The 23933-nt window shown below is 46.3% G+C and overlaps 1 long non-coding RNA gene across 1 annotated transcript; it reads right to left on the reverse strand.

The window, feature by feature from the left end:
• Positions 1–6319: 6319 nt before the first annotated feature.
• LOC308573952 lies at positions 6320–16745 on the reverse strand. The gene is made up of 2 exons (XR_014002274.1): positions 16461–16745; positions 6320–6568 (listed from the first exon to the last, which is right to left on the reverse strand). It is a non-coding gene; the product is annotated as an uncharacterized lncRNA (long non-coding RNA).
• Between the last annotated feature and the right edge of the window lie 7188 nt (positions 16746–23933).

The raw sequence follows: 23933 nt of genomic DNA on the forward strand, positions 1-23933 counted from the left end.
CTGATCCACAAGGCTCCACTTAGGTTCTTTTGTGGTGAGACTCCGCAAAGCGACAGACGCAGCTCCGACCGTCCCCCTCTTCCCTTCTGCCTCCCTCTGAAAGTCGGTGTGGTTCTTGTGGGAAGGAAGGAGAGTGCAAGAAAACCCCAAAATGTGCTCAGTTTGACGTGACTGAGTCATAAGGTGGTGAACTGGGGCAGGGAGGGGGGAAGCGGGGTGTGGTTTCGCTTAGCTGGGCCTCCTGTGCGCATCCTCCTAGAAAGGTTAGAGCTTCACATGACAGCTGCCCTGTTTCCGTGCTGAGAATGGCTTTCAAGCAAGGCATCGAGATTTTCCTCTGTGGCGAGATCTCACACCACAATGCACATTCGTCACCAGCGACCAGGGGCCTCAACAGTCTATTTTTATGCGAGAGTTTTTGCACGTTCAACTTTTGATCAAATCGCCATGCAAAACCCCATTCTGGGGTGGGTGTTTTTTGTTTTTTTTTTGGCAAAACAACCTAGGGGAAAATATGCAGGCTTGAAGACCAAAAATGTACCCAAGATCCTGGATTATTTCAGAAGTATAATGAGGAGTATCTTGCGGCCCTTCCTTCTAAGCTCACCACTTTATTTCAAGGTTTGGAGCTGGTGATCCGTTCTTTGACTTTTGCACTTGAGCCTCAGGTATAAATTACACCCTGCAGCTGGCCTCCTTCTAAATTGAAGGTGTCTGTCGAGGAGGGGTGCTTTTCCATTAGAATAAGGCTGCAATTTTCGCAATGCTCCAAAACGACAACTAACTATTTGCACAGGAGGAATGGTGGATTTTGTGAGGAGTGTGGGAGGTGGCAACATTAATAAAACTAGAGAGGAGGAAATGTTCCCCAAAGCACTCCAGCCCATAGCCCCTGTCCCCCACATCTGTGCAAAAGCGGCCTTCACATCGTGGAGAGGGATTCTCTTATATGAACACGAGGGGGGAGAAATTGGGTCTGCTTTGCAGTTTAATGAAAATCTCCCTGATTCACAGGCCCCGAAACAATACACAAAATAAAACACAGCTCTTCTTTGAAATCTACACTTCTCTGGATTTTACAAGGCTGTTATCCAGCCCCAAAATGTGCATGGAAATGCATGCAGTATGGGGAAAGTGCACATAAGAAATGAAATTAATTGAAGCATCCCTTGGGATGTAGGGAGGCATCAGTTCTCGTCCTGACCTGTATCTGTCACATGCAGAGCTGTTGCTGTTCTGCTGCGATTCATTTTCCAACGAAAACTATGTTATTCATCTCATTGTCTGCTGTGGTTGAATTTTGCATAATTCTTTATGTTATTACAGTGGTACCTCGGGTTAAGTACTTAATTTGTTCCAGAGGTCTGTTCTTAACCTGAAACTGTTCTTAACCTGAAGCACCACTTAAGCTAATGGGGCCTCCTGCTGCCGCCACTGTGCTGGAGCACGATTTCTGTTCTCATCCTGAAGGAAATTTCTTAACCTGAAGCACTATTTCTGGGTTAGCGGAGTCTGTAACCTGAAGCGTATGTAACCCGAGGTACCACTGTACTATGCTACTCTACACAATTGGTTTCAGTGTAAAGGAAATACGGTGCAAATTGGGATGGAGGAGATGTCATCAGTTATGTATCATTTGTGGATGCAAAAAATAAGATAGTAATGATTAGTCGCTTTACTAATGAAAATGATATCAAGTCCCAGACCAATATTCCTCAAGTGAGATGGAACCCCAACTTCTTCAGACTTTACTTTCATATTATTCCTCACATATCAAATCCTGGCTTGATCTGCCTCCATTTATAGGCATATTCTAGACTTTTTGATTGCAGTCAGAAATAAAATGTTGCTTGAATTGTATGACAGCAGTACATTAAAACAAAAATTTAAAAACGCAGAAAAGTTAGCGATTTTCCAAGCCAAATTCAGTCTTTTTGACACTTGATTTTGAGAACATTTGGTCTTGGTTCCCCAAACAAGTTTTAGCAGCTCAAGAGTGTGATGTTCTCAAACACATCGTCATCCCCCGAAATATTTAGCACCATTTTGCAAAAATTTTCACCAGGCAGTTGCTTCCTGTTCAAAATCTGCACAGCACCAACCGGTGTGTCTCTTCTCTAGCAAGGCACAAATAGCTCCCAACACACAGTTCCTTCCAAAGTGTTGTTCGTATCAGCTGCCGATGCACGATGGACTCCGCGCCGCTCCAAGAATCATATTTTAGCAACAAGGACATGATGGAGTGCTATATTCAGTGCTCAGCACAGAGATTAGAAAAAAAAAGCAATTTTGTTTGGCAGATTTCAGTGCATTAGTTTAGGAGGGAAAAAATGGGCAAAAATAACATCGTTCTGAAATTGCTAAGTTTAAGAACTGCCTTGCAGGCAACATGGAAATTTCCTGAAGACAGAACACTAAGCAAACTTCTTCAAGAACTTCTACTGCATCAAATCCTTATTGAAACAATGGGGAGATGCAGAAGAGGTGCATAGTTAAACCAAGGAACTCACTCCCACATGGATGACCACCAACCTAAGGGTAAAGGGACCCCTGACCATTAGGTCCAGTCGTGGACGACTCTGGGGTTGCAACGCTCATCTCTCTTTATTGGCCAAGAGAGCCAGGCGTACAGCTTCCGGGTCATGTGGCAAACATGACTAAGCCGCTTCTGGCGAAACCAGAGCAGTGCATGGAAACGCCATTTACCTTCCTGCCGGAGCAGTACCACTCGTGCTTTCGAACTGCTAGGTTGGCAGGAGCAGGGACCGAGCAACAGGAGCTCACCCTGTCACGGGGTTTAACCCACAGCGCCACCCATGTCCCGACCACCAACTTTGATGGCTATAAAAGAGGACCAGTCATATTCACGGAGGAGAGGGCTATCAATGACAGCTAGCCATGATGAGCATATTCAACCTCCCTTGTCAGAGGCAGCAAAGGCCTCTGAATACCAGTTGATGGGAATCACAAGTGGGAAGAGTGCTGTTGTGCTCCTGTTCTGCTTGTGGGTTTCCCATAATAAGCATCTGGCTGGCCATTGTGAGAATGGGATGCTGGACTAGATGAGCCACTGGCTTGATCTAGCAGGCTTGCCATAGGAATGTGGCAAGGGAAATTGAGATTAAGCAGTCAGCCTGGTCAGGGCCGGATTTAGGTTTCATGAGCCCCTAAGCTACTGAAGGTAATGGGGCCCTTTGTATGTCCAACTGTCCTTTGTCAACAACAAATGGTCACTGTTTTTTGTGTTGAATATATGCTATATGGTAATTTATGGACCTAATACGTATCTAAAGCCATTTGCACATAACAAAATATGAATTTTATCAAAGTAATTGTTGAAAAGTCCATGCAGAATGCAAAGTCCATATGGAATGTAGGCACCCTATATATAGAAATGAGCAAACCAGTGATATTTTAGGAAGCTGCCTAGCAGGCGGGGCCCATTACTTATATCATAGGAGCCTACACAACACAAAACACTGTTGCTGTATGTAGGTTTTATTTTATTTGCTTTTTATCTTATATTTTGGAAATGTACATCCAGGTTTTTCCTTTAAGTTTTTTGGGGGGGCCCAAGAGAGTGGGGTCCTAAGCTATAACTTTTTAGCTTATACGTAAATCCGGCACTGAATCTGGTTTGTTTTCATAAAAATTAGCACAAAAGTTACGCACTGGCAGGTGGCTGTTTCCTTGCACTTCCTGCTGTACTTTCCCAACACTTTTCATCCTGTGAAAAATCCTGTTATGAAAGAAAAAAGGGCAGATTTGTTGCACAAGAGTGCTGCTGCTATCTATCACAGCGTACCTGTTTTCTTTGCAATGGGTTGTTATATTATCTTCATATCAAGGAAGGCTTGTGGGAGGGGAAGGTAGGCGGTCCTTTGAGGCACACCAGTTTTAAGCCATTTTGGGAGTTTGAAGGAAGCACCAGCACTTTGGATTGTGCTTATAAATGGACCAGGAGCAGAGTAGTGATTTAAGGACTAGTAAGATAATGCTATAAGGTTGCCAGCCATGGCAGCTACATTGGGGATTAACTGGAGCAGACATAGGCCAACTCGGCCCTCCAGATGTTTTGGGACTACAACTCCCATCATCCCTAGCTAACAGGACCAGTGGTCAGGGATGATGGGAGTTGTAGTCCCAAAACATCTGGAGGGCCGAGTTTGCCTATGCCTGAACTGGAGTTTCCAAGTAGTCTTCAATGGCAGCCCCACGTGCAACTCACTGCAGTGGTCTAGTTGAAGTCCATGATCTATCATACACCTTTACTACTGCCATTACAACAATACAAGTTATGGCAGGTACAAAAGCTGTGCTTGGTGCTCTTGGATTACTAAGTTTGGAGCCCTTCCCTCTTGTGAATCTGAATATGACCCAGCAGTAAGTCTGTGAAATTGCACATAGAAAATGAATCAACGCAGAAAGGGGTTTTCCGAGGCATCTCAAGAACTTGGCAACCCAAAGGAACAATGGGGCAAGTGGATCTGTTAGAATATTACGGAACAACTCAATTGGCAGGGTTTGTTAGGGGAACAAGCCGAGGAGTTAATGCAGACAAACTGTGTGGTTTGGCTTTGTGGCTTTCCGGAGAGACCTCGGCTTTCTGTTGCTTCAGCAGTCTCTCTCTGCCTTCTGTTTAACCACAACTGTCAGTTCTGAGATAATAGTTGTTAACTTAAGCCTAAACATATTTCAAATGCAGATGGATTTGCAAAGCTCCCTGTGCCGCTGCCTCTTTCTGGCATTTCCGGATTCCCAATTTTAAAATTTCCCATTTTCCGCTGGGGTCTTGCCCAAATGGCTCGATTGGTCCTAAGTCAAAGCATGCCCATATCTGTCAATTTCAGTTTCTCCTTTTTCCTGCCTTGAGTTCAGTTCTCCAAATTTCCACATCAATTTGCAATTCCATCCCATCCTGTGTGTGTGTGTGTGTGTTTCTTTATTTGCAGTATGCATCAGTCATAAACATTGATTCATACACAGCACGGGTTTTTTTTAAAAAAAACTTTTTACAATCCTAGCCCCCACAAAAGCACCAAATGTCTATTTAATTACATTTAACTTTTAAGCAGTGCTTTTTTCCTTAAAAAAATGTTTAGGGGTACTCTCATTTTGACTCAAGAAAATCACCATTTTATAGTTCAAATCGGGGGAAATAAATACAGTAAATGGACAAAAGTACAAAGATTCACAAAATGTTTAGGGGTATGCATCCCGTCCCCCCAGAAAAAACCACTTCTTTTAAGTCATTTCAGTTTTTAAACAGAAGTGTCATTCCACATTTTGCCCTGTGTTCTCAGAGGCCTATAATCATGGTCTTACCATGTTCTGTCAATGTTGTGAATGCCATGAAACTATGTCAGTAGTAGTGGTTTTCTTGCCTGTTCAACTCTCTTGGGCAAGGGCTGTCAGTTTGTCCCTTCAGTCCCAGAGTTGTGAGATCCAGTTCCCAAACAGGTCTGCATTTAGGGTCTTCCAATACTTTGCAGTAGTAAGCCATGCAGCAATTATCAAATAAGTAATGAGATCCTTGTCTGGGAAAGTTAGCAATTACAAGAAAAACAACCCTTCTCCTGAATTTTCATCAGCACTTTAGTACAAATTTCTCCCATCTCCACATTTTTGTATGCAATCTTATACGCATTTCTTATACGTGTGTGCATTTCTGTACAATTTACTTGTCTGGAAAACTGCACTGTAAAATTCTGAGAAGAGCAATTCTCAAAGAGCGGCTGTGTTTGGAGTCTTGTATTGTTTTGGAAAGTGCAAACTGGATAGGTTTGTCTTTCAATTCAACCTGAATCAAGTTGCACCCCTATCGCTAGTTGTGCTTGCAAGACGTTGTTTGGAGCTGACTTGCATTTAATCCCAGAAACAGGAGGAAAACAGTGGTGCTTATGGGGCAGGGGGAGGGGAGTCCACCCCTGACACCTTGGCTCTTGCCCAGGACTGCTCAGGCCACAATAAATGAGCTAATCTTTAAGTTACCCCACTGAATTCTTTCTCTCTCTCTGTGTGTGTGTGTGTTTTGTAGATGTGCTAATCCAATCGTCTCCTCTATCCTCTCTCTTTTCCCTTTGATTTGAGCACAGCCTCTTGGGAGATACAGACTCATCACAAATGGCTTCTTGGGGACAGGAGCAAATGAAATGTAACAAATCTCCATTTGCAATTTTTGGAGCATGTGGTCAGAATGCAGAGCAGAGGAACCAGCGCCGCCAATTGCTTCCCTTAATGTGTTCCGGAACAACCTCAAGCGTCATCACAAAACTCGCTTTTCTTTCTCTCTGGCTGGGATGAAGAATTGAGAGAAGAGAGCAGTAAAACATCTCATTTATTTTTGTGTGTATTAAAAAGTAGGGGGAGACATTATTTGTTTTTGCATTGCTCCTTCACACCTGATATTCTTCTCCCTTGGCCTGCAAGATCTTTGGCCCAAATGCATTTTGCTGTGTTAGGCTGCAAGCAAAGAGCCAATAAGAAGCTTCAGCAGTGCTGCTGCTTATGCCCACACCTTGCACCCCAGCAACTTCATGCTTTTGAAACAGGTCTAATTATTCCCAATCTGGAATAGGGAAGAGAAAACCTTTCATGATTAAATGTGCTTTGAATATCTGCAGTGATTTTTAATCCTTATTTCAGGCCTTGGCCCAAACGCCTTTGCTGCCCCACCCAGTTTAAGCCCTGGCACAGTGCACCCCCAGCCTAACCAAGTCTGGACACTTTTAGACAATCTGTCTCTTGAACATTCCTCCTGGTATGTTTGCACAAAAACTGTGTGGAACTGTATCTCTACTCTATGAGAGGGCTCAACATGAGACTCTTAATCTCAGAGTTGTGAGTTTGAGCTCTACGTTTGGGCAAACGATTCCTGCATTGCAGGGGATTGGACTATATGATCCTTGGGGTCCCTTCCAATTCTAAAGTTCGATGATTCTATGAATATATGAACTAAAAGAAGAGACATCACCTTGCCAACAAAGGCCCGTATAGTTAAATCTATGGTTTTCCCAGTAGTGATGTATGGAAGTGAGAGCTGGACCATAAAGAAGGCTGATCGCCAAAGAATTGATGCTTTTGAATTATGGTGTTGGAGGAGACTCTTGAGAGTCCCATGGACTGCAAGAAGATCAAACCTTTCCATTCTTAAGGAAATCAGCCCTGAGTGCTCACTGGAAGGACAGATCCTGAAGCTGAGGCTCCAATACTTTGGCCACCTCATGAGAAGAGAAAACTCCCTGGAAAAGACCCTGATGTTGGGAAAGATGGAGGGCACAAGGAGAAGGGGACGACAGAGGACGAGATGGTTGGACAGTGTTCTTGAAGATACCAGCATGAGTTTGACCAAACTGCGGGAGGCAGTGGAAGAGAGGAGTGACTGGCATGCTCTAGTCCATGGGATCATGAAGAGTCGGACACGACTAAATGACTAAATAACAACAACAACAACCTGAACTCCACAATCATCATCTGAGGCCCTCCCTCATGTGCCTCCTCTGCCAAAGTTCCAGGCAGCTGCAACATGAGAACAGGCCTTTTCTGCAGTGGCTCCCCGCTTGTGGAATGCTCTCCTCAGGAAGGCCACCTGGCACCTTCGTTCCATATCTTTAGGCACCAGGAAAAACATCCCTTTCCTCCCTGGCCTTTGGCTAACTAAAAATTCAATGGCTTTTAAAATTGTGGGGCAGGGGGAATTGTTTATGTTTGTTACTGTGTTATGCATTTTTGTGTTTTTATATTGTAAACTGCCCTGTGATCCTCAGGTAAAGGGCAGTATAGAATTGAATGAATAAATGAATGAATAATAATACTTGTTGTATCCACCTGAACCAATGGAGTCAAATTACGAGGAAGGAGATTCCGACTATACATCAGGAACAACTTTCTGAGGGTAAGAGCTGTCCAGCAGTGGAACAGACCACCTCAGAAGGTGATGAACTCTCCTTCATTTGAGGTTTTTCAACAGAGGTTGGATGGCCATCTGTCAGGGATTCCTGATCTGTGATTCCTGCATTGCAGGGGGTTGGACTAGATGACCCTTGGGGTCCCTTCCAACTCTACAATTCTACGATTCTATTGCCTATTCATTTTGAGTGGCTAGCATGATGCTGCTATTATCCCACATTTATCCCAGTGCATCTCCCCATCACTTTTCTCACCCCCCCAAAAAAATTATGTGGTTGTTGTTGTTTTTTAACTGGTTTGCTATTCAAGAGCACTAAGCCCACTCTAATTGTCCCACCTGAATTTGCCAGCCTGCAGCCTGAAAAAAGGCCTTGCCCAGCCGCAGATCAGAGGTGCCATATCTTCCACCCTTTGTGGCCTCTTGGTGCATCTCAGAGCCACACCAGCCAGCTCCGCTGCATTGCGCTGTTATTTTCCCATAAACTGAAGCTGTAAAGGCCCCGACATATATCAGCGTGGCAGCCACAGGCCGGCCTGCTAATGCACCAGCCTAATGAATATGAATGGCATCTTCGTAAATGTAGCGTTGTGTCATTAAATTCTTTCACACCTCAGCAACCCTGGAAAGGTTACTTGGAATTAAATGTAAATTACATATTTACTGGAATGAAACAGATCGGCATGTCATTCCTTTGAAAAACATCATCTAATTTAATAACGGCACAAACTTGCCTCACAATAAGCCGGGTCCCTTCCTCCCACCATGTCTCTTTTGGTGCTGAGGTCTTTCAGTTGAAGGCTATCACCGTCTCCATCAGCTGCCAGCCAGCTGCCTTTTTTGCTCATTGTGAATCTGTTCTGTTTTTTCCTGCTGGAGCACAAAGGGAGAAATGAACACGCCCAGAATTCTGCCCATGCCCTTCTCTGAAGTTAGACGTGTGCAGAGAAGGAGGAGGAGGATCAAGAGTCTGGAAACCAAGCCTTATGAGGAACAGTTGAGGGGACTGGTGATGTTTCACATGGAAAAGAGAAGACTGAGAATCACAGCTAAAATCCTGTCAGATGGTCACCCAACCTCTGTTTAAAAGCCCCCAATGAAGGAGACCCCACCACCTTCTGAAGGAGTACCTTCCACCATCCAACAGCTCTTACCATCAGAAAGTTCTCCCTAATTGTCAAGGCTCTGCCAAGGCTTTGGGAAAACCGTTCCTCCCCTGGTTGTAGCAAGAGCATAGAAAACAAGGAGAGTCCCTTTTTAATTAGTTTTTATTCAGTCCTAATAGTGAGAGACAAAAGAACGCAACAAGCCTTAACATGGCGTTGCTCCAAACTGGGCTCCTCCTCCCACATTCCTAACAACAGCAGCCCCCCTTATGGGGGCTGCTTGTAGGCAAAAGTTTCTGATTCCGTTGCACCCTTAATGATTGCTGAGTTCTTGGAGAAGGGGGATCAGAAATACTCTCCAGTGACAATGTGTCAGCTGGCTGTCCTGTCGCAATCCTCCCCTTTCTTCTAACACATCCCAACTCCTTTGTTCGTCTGTCTCTATGCTGTGACCTTCCTCAAACTCTCCAAAGCCTTGCTGTAAATCAAGGCTGTGTCCCTCTTCTCCTGTAGCATCAGGAGAAGGGAATGTGATCCCCACTAGTCCTCCTCCTCCATCTCGTCCTCTTGAGTCCGTCAGAAAGTTCTTCCTAATGTTGAGTTAGAATTTCCTTGCCATTTGAATTAATCCGCTGCTGCTCTGGAGCAGCAGAAAGCAAGCTTGCTCCATCTTCCATGTATTTGAAGATGGCTATCATGTCAATTCTCAGTCTTCTCTTCTCCAGGCTAAACACAACTCCAGACCCTTTAACATCTTGGTTGTCCTCCTCTGCACACCTCCCAGCTTGCCATTATGCTTCTTAAACTGTAGTGCCCAGAACGGGGACATAGGACTTCAGTTGGGGTCTGACCAAGGCAGACTAGAGTGGTACTATGTCTTTCCTTGATCAGGACACTATATTACTGTCAACGCAGCCTAGGATTGCATTAGCTTCTTTTTGCTGGTGCATCATGCTGTTGACTCATATTAAGCTTGTGGTCTACAAAGACCCCATCAATGATTTCTAAAGCAGGTTGGACGACTTTAAACAAAGAGTCTCTTTTCACAGAAGTCAGAGCTTCAGCTCCCCTCTAAGTCTCAGTCTGGGGATGGGTGGTGCTGAAACAACATTATGTCCTGCTCTTATGGAACCTCCAGCCTAAGCCATACAGGGAGCTGTCCAGGGTGCTGCTGAAGTCTTGCTCCATCTCACCTCCATTCTGTCAAGGTCAATGCTAGCTTCCTAGCAGGTATGATGAACTGCAAGGGTTCAAGACAGGTAGCAGCTTCCAGGTCAGATGATGGACTGACTGTCAAGTGATGCTTGATTTGAGTGCCACAAAGCTGTTTATTTTTTACTATTATTTATTAAATTTGTATACTGCCCTTCATCTGAAGAGCTCAGGCTGGTTCACAACATAAAAATACAAGATAAAAACAAAATACGTTAAAAAACAAAACCCACAACCCAATACCACCCCCATATGCTGCCATATAAGAAAGGATCTGAGTGGTTTATGGTTCTTTTAAAATGCAAATAATTAAGACACACATGGAATTTGAACAAAAACAAAACCAGCAACAGCATCCAGCGTCCTTTATATTCCATGAAGACGCCCTCTAGCCCTGGACAAGTGGCTCCCTCTGAACCTCAGCTGCAAAACAGGTATTCCAGTGGCCCACCTACCAGGCTGCCATATGAGCAAACCACCCCCTAGAATTGCAAAGAGCTTTGCTGATTAAAATTAGGAAGAGTGGCATCCGCAGTCAGCGAGTTGGTATCTGGACAGATGTGGTCCTCGTAGTAGTCAACTATCCACGTTGCAAGTGGGCTTGTGGTGGCTGCTCCACAAAACTCTCTGGGATCTGTCAGTGTCCATTTCCCCTACAAAATTACCTGTAAAGAGGGAATTGTTCCATTGGTTGAGGGAACCAGGGCCTTGTTGATGGCATTGTTCTTACAAAAAGAGCAAGGCCAGACTGGCTTTATCTATGCCATCCCAGGGGCCTCCTCAACTCCTAAAGACTGAAATTATGTCTCTCTACAGCAGGATATTGCTGCTTGCTTGTTTATGACTCTGCATTTCGTGAATATTTCTTCTGGTTGGGGAGCCTAATGATATTTCTCCAATATAGTTCTCGTCTCTTCAAGTAAGGCAAGAAGAAAAAGAGGGCAGAATGAAGAGGATAGAGCAGCCCAGTAGACTTTAAGAGCTTTCCCTAGAGATTCGGATGTTCAGAACACTTTGGCCACAGAAGGGAAAGACGGTAGGATAGTTGCTGGTAATCACACACACACACGAGGGGGCAGGGTTCATAATTGTGTATAATGTAGTAACACTAGTAATAATCATAACACAACTTGAAACCAGTTTACCTGCAAAATCGCCTTACCCCACATATGCCTGTTTGACTGCTTCTGTTGGCTGAACCAGCCCAGTTTCAGGGGCCACATAATACCTGTTTCACATTTGTAAGAAACTGATATTTTAGTATGGCAGCACCTACACTCTGGAACTCCCTGCCGATGGACATCCAAGAAGGCCCCTTCACCGTAGTCTTTTTGGTGCCTGCTAAAACATTTCTGCTTAAACAAGCCTACCCAGACATGTAGAATGCTGCTTTAATCTGTGTTTAACTTACTGCTGATTTTATCCTTTTCCAATCTTTTACAGAGTTGTTTTTCCCATTTCCCCTGATAGTTATATTGCTTTATCATCTTTGTAAACCGCACTGAGGTCTTCTTACAATCAAGCAGTGTACAAATGGTATGCAATAAATAAATTTATATCAGGCACACTATGTAAAACTAGAAAATATTACAGCATCAGTAAAACAGAGGATGCATTTAAATGTACAGTAGAGAAGGCACACAAGTTCTTGTATAAGTAAGGTAAAGGTAAAAGGACCCCTGACCATTAGTTCCAGTCGTGACCGACTCTGGGGTTGTGGCGCTCATCTCGCTTTATTGGCCGAGAGAGCTTCCAGTTCATGTGGCCAGCATGACTGAGCCACTTCTGGCGAACCAGAGCAGCACACGGAAACGCCGTTCACCTTCCTGCCTGAGCGGTACCTATTTATCTACTTGCACTTTAATGTGCTTTCGAACTGCTAGGTTGGCAGGAGCAGGGACCGAGCAACGGGAGCTCACCCTGTCGTGGGGATTCAAATCGCCAGCCTTCTGATCGGCAAGTCCTAGGTTCTGTGGTTTAACCCACAGCGCCACCCGCGTCCCCTCTTGTATAAGTAAAGGGCTATAATCAAGCAGTGGGATAAACTTGTTTCCAGAAGTAGCCCTACATTTGGGGAGGCGTCAGAGGGAGGCCACTTTAACCCATCACCTCTCATCAGGGTGACCCTGGTCTGGCTTGGAGTATATATAATTCAAGAGCCATTTCAAAAGGCCCTCTGAGCTCTTGTTCACCTACTCCCTCACTCTGCCAACACGTCTAAGGATCCTGGCATGCTACCCAGCCCATTTCTCCAGCCTCTCTGCCCACATGATCAGCACACCTGGGCACCAAACGCTCATCAAAGCCAGGCCAGATTAAGCTTGCAGACATTCACAGTCTCTTTCCCCAGCTGGTTCTCCTCCAGGTGAGTCATCAGAGCGATCTGATGATGAAAGGCAGCCAGGAGCGGCTGGTCCCACCACGAGGCTTGCCTCCTGGCCCAATCAATCCTGGCAATCAAACAGAGGCCAAGCTGTGATTCAGGGCTCAATCTGCCAGCTCTCATGCTCAGCTACAAGGCAATGCTGCGCCTGCACGTAATGAGCCACTTAGGTGTACCTTAGATGCTTACACCTGCAAATGATAAAGGCATCGATGTGCATCAATGGCTGTTAATCCCACTTCCTACAGCAGAGACAGCATATGAGCCAGCCTCCCTCCCCACAGTGTTGTCTCAGATGTTCTGTGCTGGTGGGCCATGAATCTGAGTCCTGTTTTCTAGGCCCAGAATCTTAAAGTGCTTCATGTATCCTGGCAGAACTTACAGTCATCCCAGGGGCTTCTGTGGCCAGGTCAAGGAACCTATGGCTCTCCAGAAATTGCTGGACTCAAACTCATAAAATCTTAGAACTGCAGATTTGAAAGGGACTCCAAGGGTCATCTAGTCCAACCCCCTCCAATGCAGGAATCTTTCACTCCAAGTGAGGCTCAAACCCATGACCCTGAGGTTAAGAGTCTAATGCTCTACCAACTCAGCTATTGTTTGGTAAATTGTAACATGGCTTCCTTACACAACTCTTCAAAGTTCAGATTCATGTGTTTTTCCACACAGCAATCAGAAAAAGATATGCAGGCAGTAACTATTGGTATGGGGGGGTTGCTATTTTCAGACTCTATTCTTGTCTGAAACAAAAGAGGCTGGTTAAAGCCATGCGGCTGAGCAGAAGCAACCAGCTCACACACTGAATTCACATGTTGACTGAGTATACCAAAAGGCTTGGTTGCCCATTCCTCCCAAGTTGAGGTGCAGCGATATAGGTTAAGCCTGGCAGGACAACTTTCTCTATGGTGTTAACCCCTTCATGCATTAACTAGACTCAAGTGGGTCTGGTTATCCTACACTAGCTTGTTAAAATCCTTCTTAAACTGTGGTGCCCAGAACTGAACACAGGACTCTGGGTAGGATCTTACTCCCATCCTCCTCCTTGACCACATTGGCTGCTGGGAGTTTGAGTCTGGCAGTTCCCGGAGGACACTAAGCTCCCCTGCCCTACGAAATGTTTCCAGTCTGTTACCAAGCACACTGTTTATTGCACCAAGAAGCCAGTGGGAGTATCAAGCATTTTCTACTTAGACTTGACATTTGTTTCCTCTGTCTTTCAAACACAAGCTTTGGCTTGAGCAGAAGATGATGGTTTACATTTTAAGCACCCTGTAAGTGCTGCAGGGTGTCTGATGTCAGGACAGAGCCTGGAATCTGTTTGCAGCCAACCTCTCCCTCTAATTCCTTAAGAGGTGACTTCTTATGCAACCAGACATGTCCTTTCGAAACCTCTTCTGTGTGCTCCGTGACATATCACAGAAGTGGCTGCATATCACAGAAGCAAATATGTTATCATTATTTCAATCAATGATATCATTATTATGGTGCAATTATTATCATCTCTATTATCTGGGGTTTCTTCCCATGGGGGAGGTGGAAGGGAAATCTAGCAGCGTGCTGTCATGCACAGGATAAACAGAGACACTCAAAGCCAAGACTAATGGGAGAGAAGGTCAGGTCGCCCTGTCCATTCTATGTCTCTTGGTAAACATTAACCAGAATCAGCAAACGGGTGGAGGGTTTTTTCATTCAGTGGGGAACGCCAAGTGGTTTTAGCAGGACACAAGGAACGCTAGTCTTAAGAAGCATTGACTTGGGGGTGCAATTCTTCACTAGGGCAAAGATAAACCTTTCAAGCCGTCTCCTGACAGTGACTTACTTGGAGCTTTGTGTTTTTCCGGAACTGGGGAGGCAGAGGATAGCCACTGAGGCTAGTAGCCATTGATAGCTCTCTCCTCCAGAAATACGTCCAATGCTCTTCAAAACCTACAACGATAGGTTCAAGCAATTCTCCAGCAGCAGAGCCCAACAGGAGAAGCAAGAAAGCGATGGTGCTCAGGACTTGCTTGTGGGTTTCCCATAATGGTCACTGTGAGAACAGGATGTCCTCTTTGGCCTAATCTAGCAGGCTCCTCTTATGTAACCCAGGTCCAAGACTTTCAATGGGCCTACTCTGAGTACAAACGACTCCCCACTTACGCAGGGGTTACGTTCCTGGCCCCCACACTCATAAGCGAAATATGTGTAAGTGGGTAGCCTTCTGTGGTAAATACATTTCCCCACCCAACAGCTGTCATGTGGGGTGGTGCAGCAGCAGTGAGAGCTCCTGCACGCCATTTTGGAACCCTTGGAGTCTCTTTTCTGGACTCTGGGGAGGATCTCCTCGTGAGCCATGAGGACTTCCCAGCTCTCTCCCAGCAATTTCAGGTTGGTATCAAATTATTTAATTATTCCCAGCGCCACACATATATGTGCTTATGTGAGAGTCAATCCTGCACAAGGGGGGGGGGGAGGGGGCACCCCTGTATATTAGTTGGATGCTACCTTATGGCTCTTTTTATAAGAAGCAACCTTAGTCCATGTCTAATGTTGTAAACCGTTTTGATACGTTTCGTGGTTTAGCGGTATAGAAATATGAATAATAATGAATCCATCCGACCATTGGCCCAGCTATCTCAGTATTGCCAGCACCGACTGGCAGCGCCTCTCCAGGCTTCCGGACAGGGGATCTTTCCCCAGCCATTCCTGGAGATGCCACTGGGGAGCGAACCTGCAACCTTCTGCATGCCAAGCAGATGCTCTACTGCTGAGCTGCTGCTCTTTTCTTCCACACACCCCTTGTCTGTCCCCAAACACCCAGCGATCAGAGGCAGTATGCAGCTGCCTTTGCAAATCATTTGCCCATGGATGTGTCGGTTCCCTGTGCAAAACCACGTTTCGTTCACCCAGAGGGAACTAGTGTGAGTGGCTGGATCTGAGGACAGAAAACCCGTGGGGAGGGGGGGAGTGCCTTGCTCAAACATGGATTTGAGATGCCTCTTATTTAGGTCACAACTGTCCGCTAGACAACAGTCTCGGTTTGGAGGGCTGATAAATCGGGTTTATTAGGGATTAAGGGAAGGCATGGTGGATTTGAGCTGGTGAGTCGAGGGAGAGAGAGTTTCTCCCCATTTTGGACATCTGCAGGGTTCTACATAACCAGCTTTTTCATTTTATTTCTTTAAAGAGGAATCTGACGCGATCAAGCTTAAGAAGGTGAATTAATGTAGTGGGGCTTTGTACTCCAATCCAGCAATGAAAATCCTTTCTAAAAGTCTAATTTCCTTCGTTGTTATTCATGATTACAAAATAATAAGATTGCTGGAGAGAGGGAGAAAAATCCAATAGAGTAGATGTCAATATTGGGCAGGCGGCTCAGCAGGAAATTTAATTGCAAACTGCACGCCAGTTAAATAGTCTCCGCACTCATCTTGGCTTTTCTTAAATTTTAATTAGGATAAAATTTACTAATCTTTTCGGCATACAAAGGGAAGTTTGCCAAGAGAAGCCTGCAATTGATCTGAGAGAGATTGCTTTCCTCCAAGAGCCTTTTGCCCTGACCACAAAACGCTGCACAAAAAAGACCAGGCCGGCCGGTAACTGCCCCCCCCGCCCCCCACAGCCATCTTTGGCTCGTCTCCCACTCTCTCTCCACCCCCACCCCTCTTGGCACATGTGAAGTCCAGATGTTTTTTGTTGCAGAGCAAATTGACATGTTAAAATTACATTGTGCAAAGGAGCGAGGGCAAGCCTCAGCAAACAAGCCAGAACGCGTCCCTGGGTTTTTATGGGTCACCCTAACATTTATGGAATTTAACAAATTTGCACCACACAGCAAAAGTCAGGGTGAACTCCAAGGGGAGGCATGACTGACCAAATCGGTCCCCCGAGGTCCAACACCACCTACATGGGCTGAGCAGGAGGATGGCCCTTGTCATGTTCCAACTTGTGTCCAGAATGCAGAAAAGGGACAGGCATCCATTCCCCAGGAGTGACTGGGGCTCCCTCACCAGGAAAAACAAAGATACCATACCCTCCAAAATTCTGCTGATTAAAATCAAGGTGTGCATCATTCGGTACTGCGCTTCCACGTGAACCAGCTGGGGCTTCTCCACCCCAGCCCCCTGTCTCCGTTACCAGCAGCAGCGCCCTCAGAACATGCTCTTCTTGTGCTTTAGAAAAACATTATGGTTTGTTCAATGGATGGATTTAGTTCACCTACACACACACACACCGCCCACTCCATTCCCAGTCCCCAGCTAGTTGGTGACCTCTGTATTCCACCAATGAGCAAAGATCCCAATTAGTGCCATGGTTTTTGAGGTGTGGACACCTGTCTGCAAGGAAGTGGGCTGAGACTAATTTGGCTATGCAAATAGTATTCCACACAGTCCCAGAGGGGGTTTCTGCTCGAGATGTAAATAGGAGGCGAGGTTCGTTGCTGCCGATATAATTATTTTCTAGCTGATTTGAGCAGCTGAATAAATTTAGCATTACCATAAAAAATGAACCGCTATTTTAAAATTGGACGGCTGCTCATAAAGCAGATACCGGGGCGAAGGGAACGTGGCGTAATTAAGGACTTACAGATGGAAGGGCTGGAGCTGAAGTGCTAGACAGGATCTGCAAAGGAACAACAGGGACAATGGGGGGGGTAGGCCCCCGTCTTCTGTCATGGACTGGTTGGATACAGAGGGATAAAAGGAGGCACCAGCTGGGGAACCCCCAAGAGAGCCCAGGGAGTGGGAAAACTATCAGTGGTCAGAGGGAAAAGACTGGGGAAAAGGGGATGTTGGAAGCTGAAGAGGTAACAGGGTTTTGTGAGCAGGGAGATTCTGTGGCAGAGAGCAGTTCAGAATCAGATGCAGAAGCTGAGGCTGGAGAGGAGGAGGAGGAGGAGGAGGAGGAGGAGGAGGAGAAGAAGAAGAAGAAGAAGAAGAAGAAGAAGAAGAAGAAGAAGAAGAAGAAGAAGAGGAGGAGTTTGGATTTGATATCCCGCCTTTCACTCCCTTTAAGGAGTCTCAAAGCGGCTAACATTCTCCTTTCCCTTCCTCCCCCACAACAAACACTCTGTGAGGTGAGTGGGGCTGAGAGACTTCAAAGAAGTGTGACTGGCCCAAGGTCACCCAGCAGCTGCAGGTGGAGGAGCGGAGACGCGAACCCGGTTCCCCAGATTACGAGACTACCGCTCTTAACCACTACACCACACTGGCGGTCCAACAGGCAGTGATGAAGCAGGCTGATGGAGAAGCCAGGGGGTCTCCCCCTCCTGCTGTGACCAGCTCCCTTCCTGCCTAGTCTCCCAGGACCAGGAGAGGTATGAAGTGGGAGGAACAAAGGCAACCCCTTCACCTAGATGCCAGGTAGGAGAACAATAGCCAGTGGGTGTGAACTGAACTGAAAGCAGGCTGGAGGCTGGAGACACAGAGACCTGCTTGCTTTGTGCTGGATCCAAAGCTGTGACTAATGGAGAATGCTGTGAGCCCCTCCATCTTATGCTCAGGTTGTATATATGTGCAAATAAAGTCATATATCCTAAAGGCACCACAGTTTCCACTAACCTTCATTCCAAGGAAACGAAACATGGGTAAGAACCTAGAACCTCTCACCGCTCAGAGATTGGGGTAGCATGTAACAATATAATGTTTCAGAACAATTGAAAAGGAAATATTTTATCTGACTGTATCAAGCTGTAATAAAGGATGAAAGAGAAGGGATGTAGCCCCCTCACTCACACCATCGCTGCTGAGAAGTCAGGCTTCTCCTTCCACCAACTACCACCTCTCAGCTGTCATTCCAGTAGACTGCAGAAGAAGAAGGAAGAGGGGAGACGCAGAACCACTCCATCCATACAGTGGGGAGACCAGCTGCTTTTGGTGCCTCCTCTACTTTTTCACCTCTGCTGGTCAAGAGAAGAACTGTTAATTTAGAACTCATAGCTGAGTTTGCTGCTTTCCTCTTCCCTCCCCAAAACATTTTCCTTTTATGCTATGTCTTTTTTAATACTGCAAGCCTGAGCTCTACAGTTGTCTTTCTTTAGCGATCTGTAAGCATCTTTGGCTGAAAAATGGGATGAATTTTTAAAGAATAAAATAGAATGGAGATTATCCACTATCTTGAGTGCACAGAAATGGGGTAGCTTATAGTTCCTTCAACTGGTCTGTGAGTGATTTGAGACGGCGTGTTGGGAAGGCCCCTGGCAGGCATTCCCTACTTGTGTAAAGATGGTTTGTGGGTTCAAGTGGATGACATGGCTTGGTTTTCACATTCTTCCTCTACCGCATTCCTGGGTACATGATCAGCCTCATTCTGGCAACTAGAACCCTCCAGCGGGAATCTCCCATTGACTTTGCCACGGCTGATGGAGGCAATGTCACCTTCTGGTTGTGGCGATGCACATCTCCAAAGCAGGATCATTATTCACTCTGAAAGGCAGGGGAGCTTTCAGAATGTACAAGCCCTGAAGTAACACTGATCAGATCTCACAGACTTCGGATTCTATTTGTTAACAACCATTTTAAGCAGAAATAACTGGCTGGCAGCAGGAAAGGGCAATCCTTTGTTATATAGGGAGGTTCTGCTGCCAGGCTCCATGGGGCCAAAAGGCACAAGGATGGGGGGGCCCTCTTAAAATCATAGAATTCTAGGGTTGGAAGGGGACCCCAATGGTTATCTAGTCCAACCCCTTGCAATCCATGAATATCAATGGAAGAGTCCTTGGCAGGTGCCCATCTGACCTCTGCTCAAAGACCTCCAGTGTGAGAACCAGTGTGGTGTAGTGGTCAAGAGCGGTGGACTCGTAATCTGGTGAACCGGGTTCGCATCTCCGCTCCTCTACATGCAGCTGCTGGGTGACCTTGGGCTAGTCCCACTTCTCTGAAGTCTCTCAGCCTCACTCACCTCACAGAGTGTTTGTTGTGGGGGAGGAAGAGGAAGGAGATTGTTAGCAGCTTTGAGACTCCTTAGGGTAGTGATAAAGTGGGATATCAAATCCAAACTCCTCCTCCTCCTCCTCCTCCTCCTCCTCCTCCTCTTCTTCTTCTTCTCCTTCTCCAATGAAGGAGAGTGCACCAACTTCTGAGGTTGTCCATTCCACTGTCGAACAGCTCAGAAAGTTCTTCCTAACGTTTAGTTGGAATCTCCTTTCTTGTAATCTGAATCCAGTGATTTGGGTCCCGTCCCCCCCTGAGCAGCAGAAAACAATCTTGCTCCATCTTCCGATATCTGAAGGTGGCTTCTATATCACCTCTCAGTCTTTCTTCCAGGCTACGTAGCCACTTTTCACCAGTGCTTTCTCCTGCTGCTAAGAGGATCAACACCCTCACTTTGGGGAAAGGGCTGCCATGGGACAGAAGCTTTGTGCATCAAAGCAAGCCTTGATCCCAACCACCACCACCCTACTAGCCCAGACTTACCCAACCTATGGTCCTCTGGATGTTGTTGGACTCCAACTCCCATCAGCCCCACAATTGGAGATCAAGGGAGTTGTAGTCCGGAGGGCAACAGACTGGGGAAGGCCAAAGGTTCTCCTAATGCCCCTATATCGACCGTGGCCATGTGACACTCTTCAGGTTCCTGCTCGAAACTGCACTGGGACTGGGGAGGTTAACCTGCTAGGTCAGGAGCTGTTTTCATGAGAACATAAGGAGAGCCTGTTGGATCAGCCAATGACCCATCTAGCCCAGCATCCTGTTCTCGCAGTGGCTGACCAGATGCCCCAATAGGAAACGCATGAGAAGGATCTGAGCACAAGAGCAGCACCCTTCTCTCCTCTGGTTTCCAGCAGCTGGGATTCTGAAACACTGCTGCCTCCAACTGTGGAAGCAGAATATAGTCATCATGGCTAGTGGCCATCAATAGCCCTCTCCTCCATAAATTTGTCCATCCAACTAGGTTGGTGGCCATCACTGCTTCCTGAGCAATGAGCTCCATGGTTTAACTATGCACAGCACGAAGAAGTACTCCAAATGTTGGAGACCACAACTCCCATCAGCCCCTAACCAGCATGGCCAACAGTCAGCAGGGATGATGGGAGTTGTAGTCCAACAACCTCTGGAGGGCATCCCCTTGACTACTCTGTGGCCAGACAGAGTAGCATTTTTGTCTCGTTTTAAACTTTGCATTCATAAATGCAATTTATGCAATGCAATTTAAGAATTTTAAAACAGGCTGACAGAGGGCAGAGAGATTAAGGTAACACAAGCCTGAAACATATCCAGTTCATCGTCTATAGGAATACTGCAGCTTAGTCACAATTATTCTTGTTTGTCATCCAGTAAGCATTTAATTAAATTCATTCTAACACCTCCTTCCTTATCTGCTTTTGGACCATTCTCTCCTTCCAACAACATACACATTTTATACCAATATTCTATCACATCTTTTTTTTAGTTAATCCCCCTTCTTGCCATAGAAAAACTTACCCACTGAAATTCCTTCCCAGATGCTTCCAGTCGCCTAGAAATGGGGGTTTGTTGGTGTCCTCCATTTCTTAGCCACTGAAACAAATAATGCAATGAACGCATTTTGTTATTTCATTTATTAATCAGACCTCACCTGGAGTACTGTGTCCAGTTCTGGGCACCACAATTCAAGAAGGACACTGACAAACTGGAACGTGTCCAGAGGAGGGCAACCAAAATGGTCAAAGGCCTGGAAACGATGCCTTATGAGGAACGGCTAAGGGAGCTGGGCATGTTTAGCCTGGAGAAGAGGAGGTTAAGGGGTGATATGATAGCCATGTTCAAATATATAAAAGGATGTCACATAGAGGAGGGAGAAAGGTTGTTTTCTGCTGCTCCAGAGAAGCGGACACGGAGCAATGGATCCAAACTACAAGAAAGAAGATTCCACCTAAACATTAGGAAGAACTTCCTGACAGTAAGAGCTGTTCGACAGTGGAATTTGCTGCCAAGGAGTGTGGTGGAGTCTCCTTCTTTGGAGGTCTTGACAATCATATGTCAGGAGTGCTCTGATGGTGTTTCCTGCTTGGCAGGGGGTTGGACTCGATGGCCCTTGTGGTCTCTTCCAACTCTATGATTCTATGATTCTATGATTCTACTACACTGATATCCACCTTTCCTTCAAGGAGCTCAAGGCAACCCATGTGATTAAACTGTGGAACTCACTTCTACAGGAGGCAGCGATGGTCACTACCTTGGAGGGCTTTGAAAGAGGATTAGGCAAAGTCACAGAGGAAAAGGCTATTGATTGCTACCATCTCTGGTAGCCATCGGCTCTGCTCCACCTCCACTGTCAGAGGCAGTAAATGCTTGTGGGTACCAGTTGCTGGAAACCACAGGAAGGGAGAGGGCTCTTGCGCTCAAATCCTTCTTGCTGGTTTCCCACAGGCATCTGGTTGGCCTGATCCAGCAGGCTCTTCTTATGTTCTTATATGGTTCCTTCTCAATACCCACCCCCATTTTACTTACCATTTTATTAAACTTATTTGGTTGTACCTTCCCAAGCCCCACCAATAACAACCCAGTACCACTGTGTTGCAACTGATGTCACAAGGTTCCATTTATTAAATTGAATATCTATTAATCCAGAACTTCTTTATTTTCTTACAATCAAACATGTCTAAATTCTTGCCCATATTACCAATGACGTGCATTAGATTATTTACACATCTTTTGCAACTCATATGGTGTGTCATACCATAAATACAAGACCTTATGAAACTTTCTTTTGCAGCCACATCAGCCGAGTAATTAGGGCCAACTTGACGTAATCAGAGATAATAATCCCGAAACATTTACCCATCTATTTTTAACCCTGCTCTCAACATCATGTAATTCTGATAATTGCTACCTAATACTTCCTTGATGGTAAGCCCTTTTGCAATCTGTGATCAATCAGTATAGTTTCAAATCTTACGAGAGGTCTATATGGATATCATTATCCTTGACAAAGTGCTAAGGCAATTTCTACTTTGCATAAATTCAAGCAGAGGAACCTGAATCTCTTGTCAAACCAATTCTATATATGGCAGTGTTTCCCAAACGTTTTTGGGCAACGGCACACCTGTTTACCGGAAAAAAATCTCGCGGCACACCACCATTAAAGCCCCGCCCCGTGACGTCAGCGCGCAGCGTCACGCCGGGAGGGACGCACAAAAGTGAAAGTTTTTTCCCTCCCCCTTGCCGGGGTGGGAGGAGGCAGCAGAGCGAGAGACTGAGGGACAGCGGCAGCTGAGGCGGCGGAGGCTGTGGTGGTGGTGGCGGCGATAGCGGGCGGAGGAGGGGGCGGCGGCGGGAGTTGCTGCTGCTGCTGCTGCTGTTGCTGCTGCTGCCCGGACATGCCGGCCTCCTCCTCCTCCGCTGTCTTGCGCTCCTCCCTTTTGCGCGCGCTGCCCCGCCGCTCGGCACCACCACCGCGGAGCCGCCCCCGGCTCGACGCGGATCCTCGCCGCCGCCGCCTCTCGCCGCCCGACTTGCCCGCCTCCCTCCCACGGCACACCAGCCGATGTCTCACGGCACAGTAGTGTGCCGCGGAACACCGGTTGGGAAACACTGATATATGGCATCGCTAGTTAAGGACAGCACCTTACCTGGATGTCACCAACCTGGAGAGACACAAAAATAAAACTGAGAACTCCTATATGCTAGGGGTAGCCAACAATTCTCAACCCTGTCCTTTGTCTGGGTTGATGGGAGTTGCAGTCAAAACTATCTCAGGGGTATCAGCAGTGGCATAGCGTGGGGGGTGCAGGGGGGGGCCTGCCGCACCGGGCGCAACATCTGGGGGGGGGCCGGAAGAGACTCGAGTGCTAAAATCCACGGGTTAGGGGGCGCAAATTACTTGCCTTGCCCCGGGTGCTGAGAACCCACGCTACGCCACTGGGTATCAGGTTGGGGAGGTCTGGTCTAAATGATCTACATAATAATGATAATAATAATAATAAACCATTTAACTCATAAGAGCATAAGAACCTTCTAGATCAGGAAAATGACCCATCTATTCTGGCATCCCATCTCACAGCAGCCAACCAAATACCTCTTACAGGAAACTCACAAGCAGGTCTTGAGCACAAGAGACCTCTCCCTTCTTGTGGTTTCCAGCAGCTGGTATTCAGAAGCATTGCTGTTTCCAACTGCGAAGGCAGAGCACAGCCATCATGACCAGGAGCCATTGATGGCCCTCTCCCTGAAATTGTCTAATCCTCTTTTAAAGCCAGCCAAGCTGCAGGCCACCACTTCCTCCTGTGGGAGAGACTTTCATAGTTTAACTACACAAAGAAGTCATTTCTTTTATCTGTGTGGAATCTTCCAACATTTAGCTTCCTTGGATGTCCACGAGTTCCAGTTTTATGAGAGAGGGAGAAATACTTTTCTAGATCTGTCTT

The sequence above is a fragment of the Podarcis bocagei genome (genome assembly GCF_964188305.1).
Source record: "Podarcis bocagei genome assembly, chromosome: 14".
NCBI lineage: Eukaryota > Metazoa > Chordata > Lepidosauria > Squamata > Lacertidae > Podarcis > Podarcis bocagei.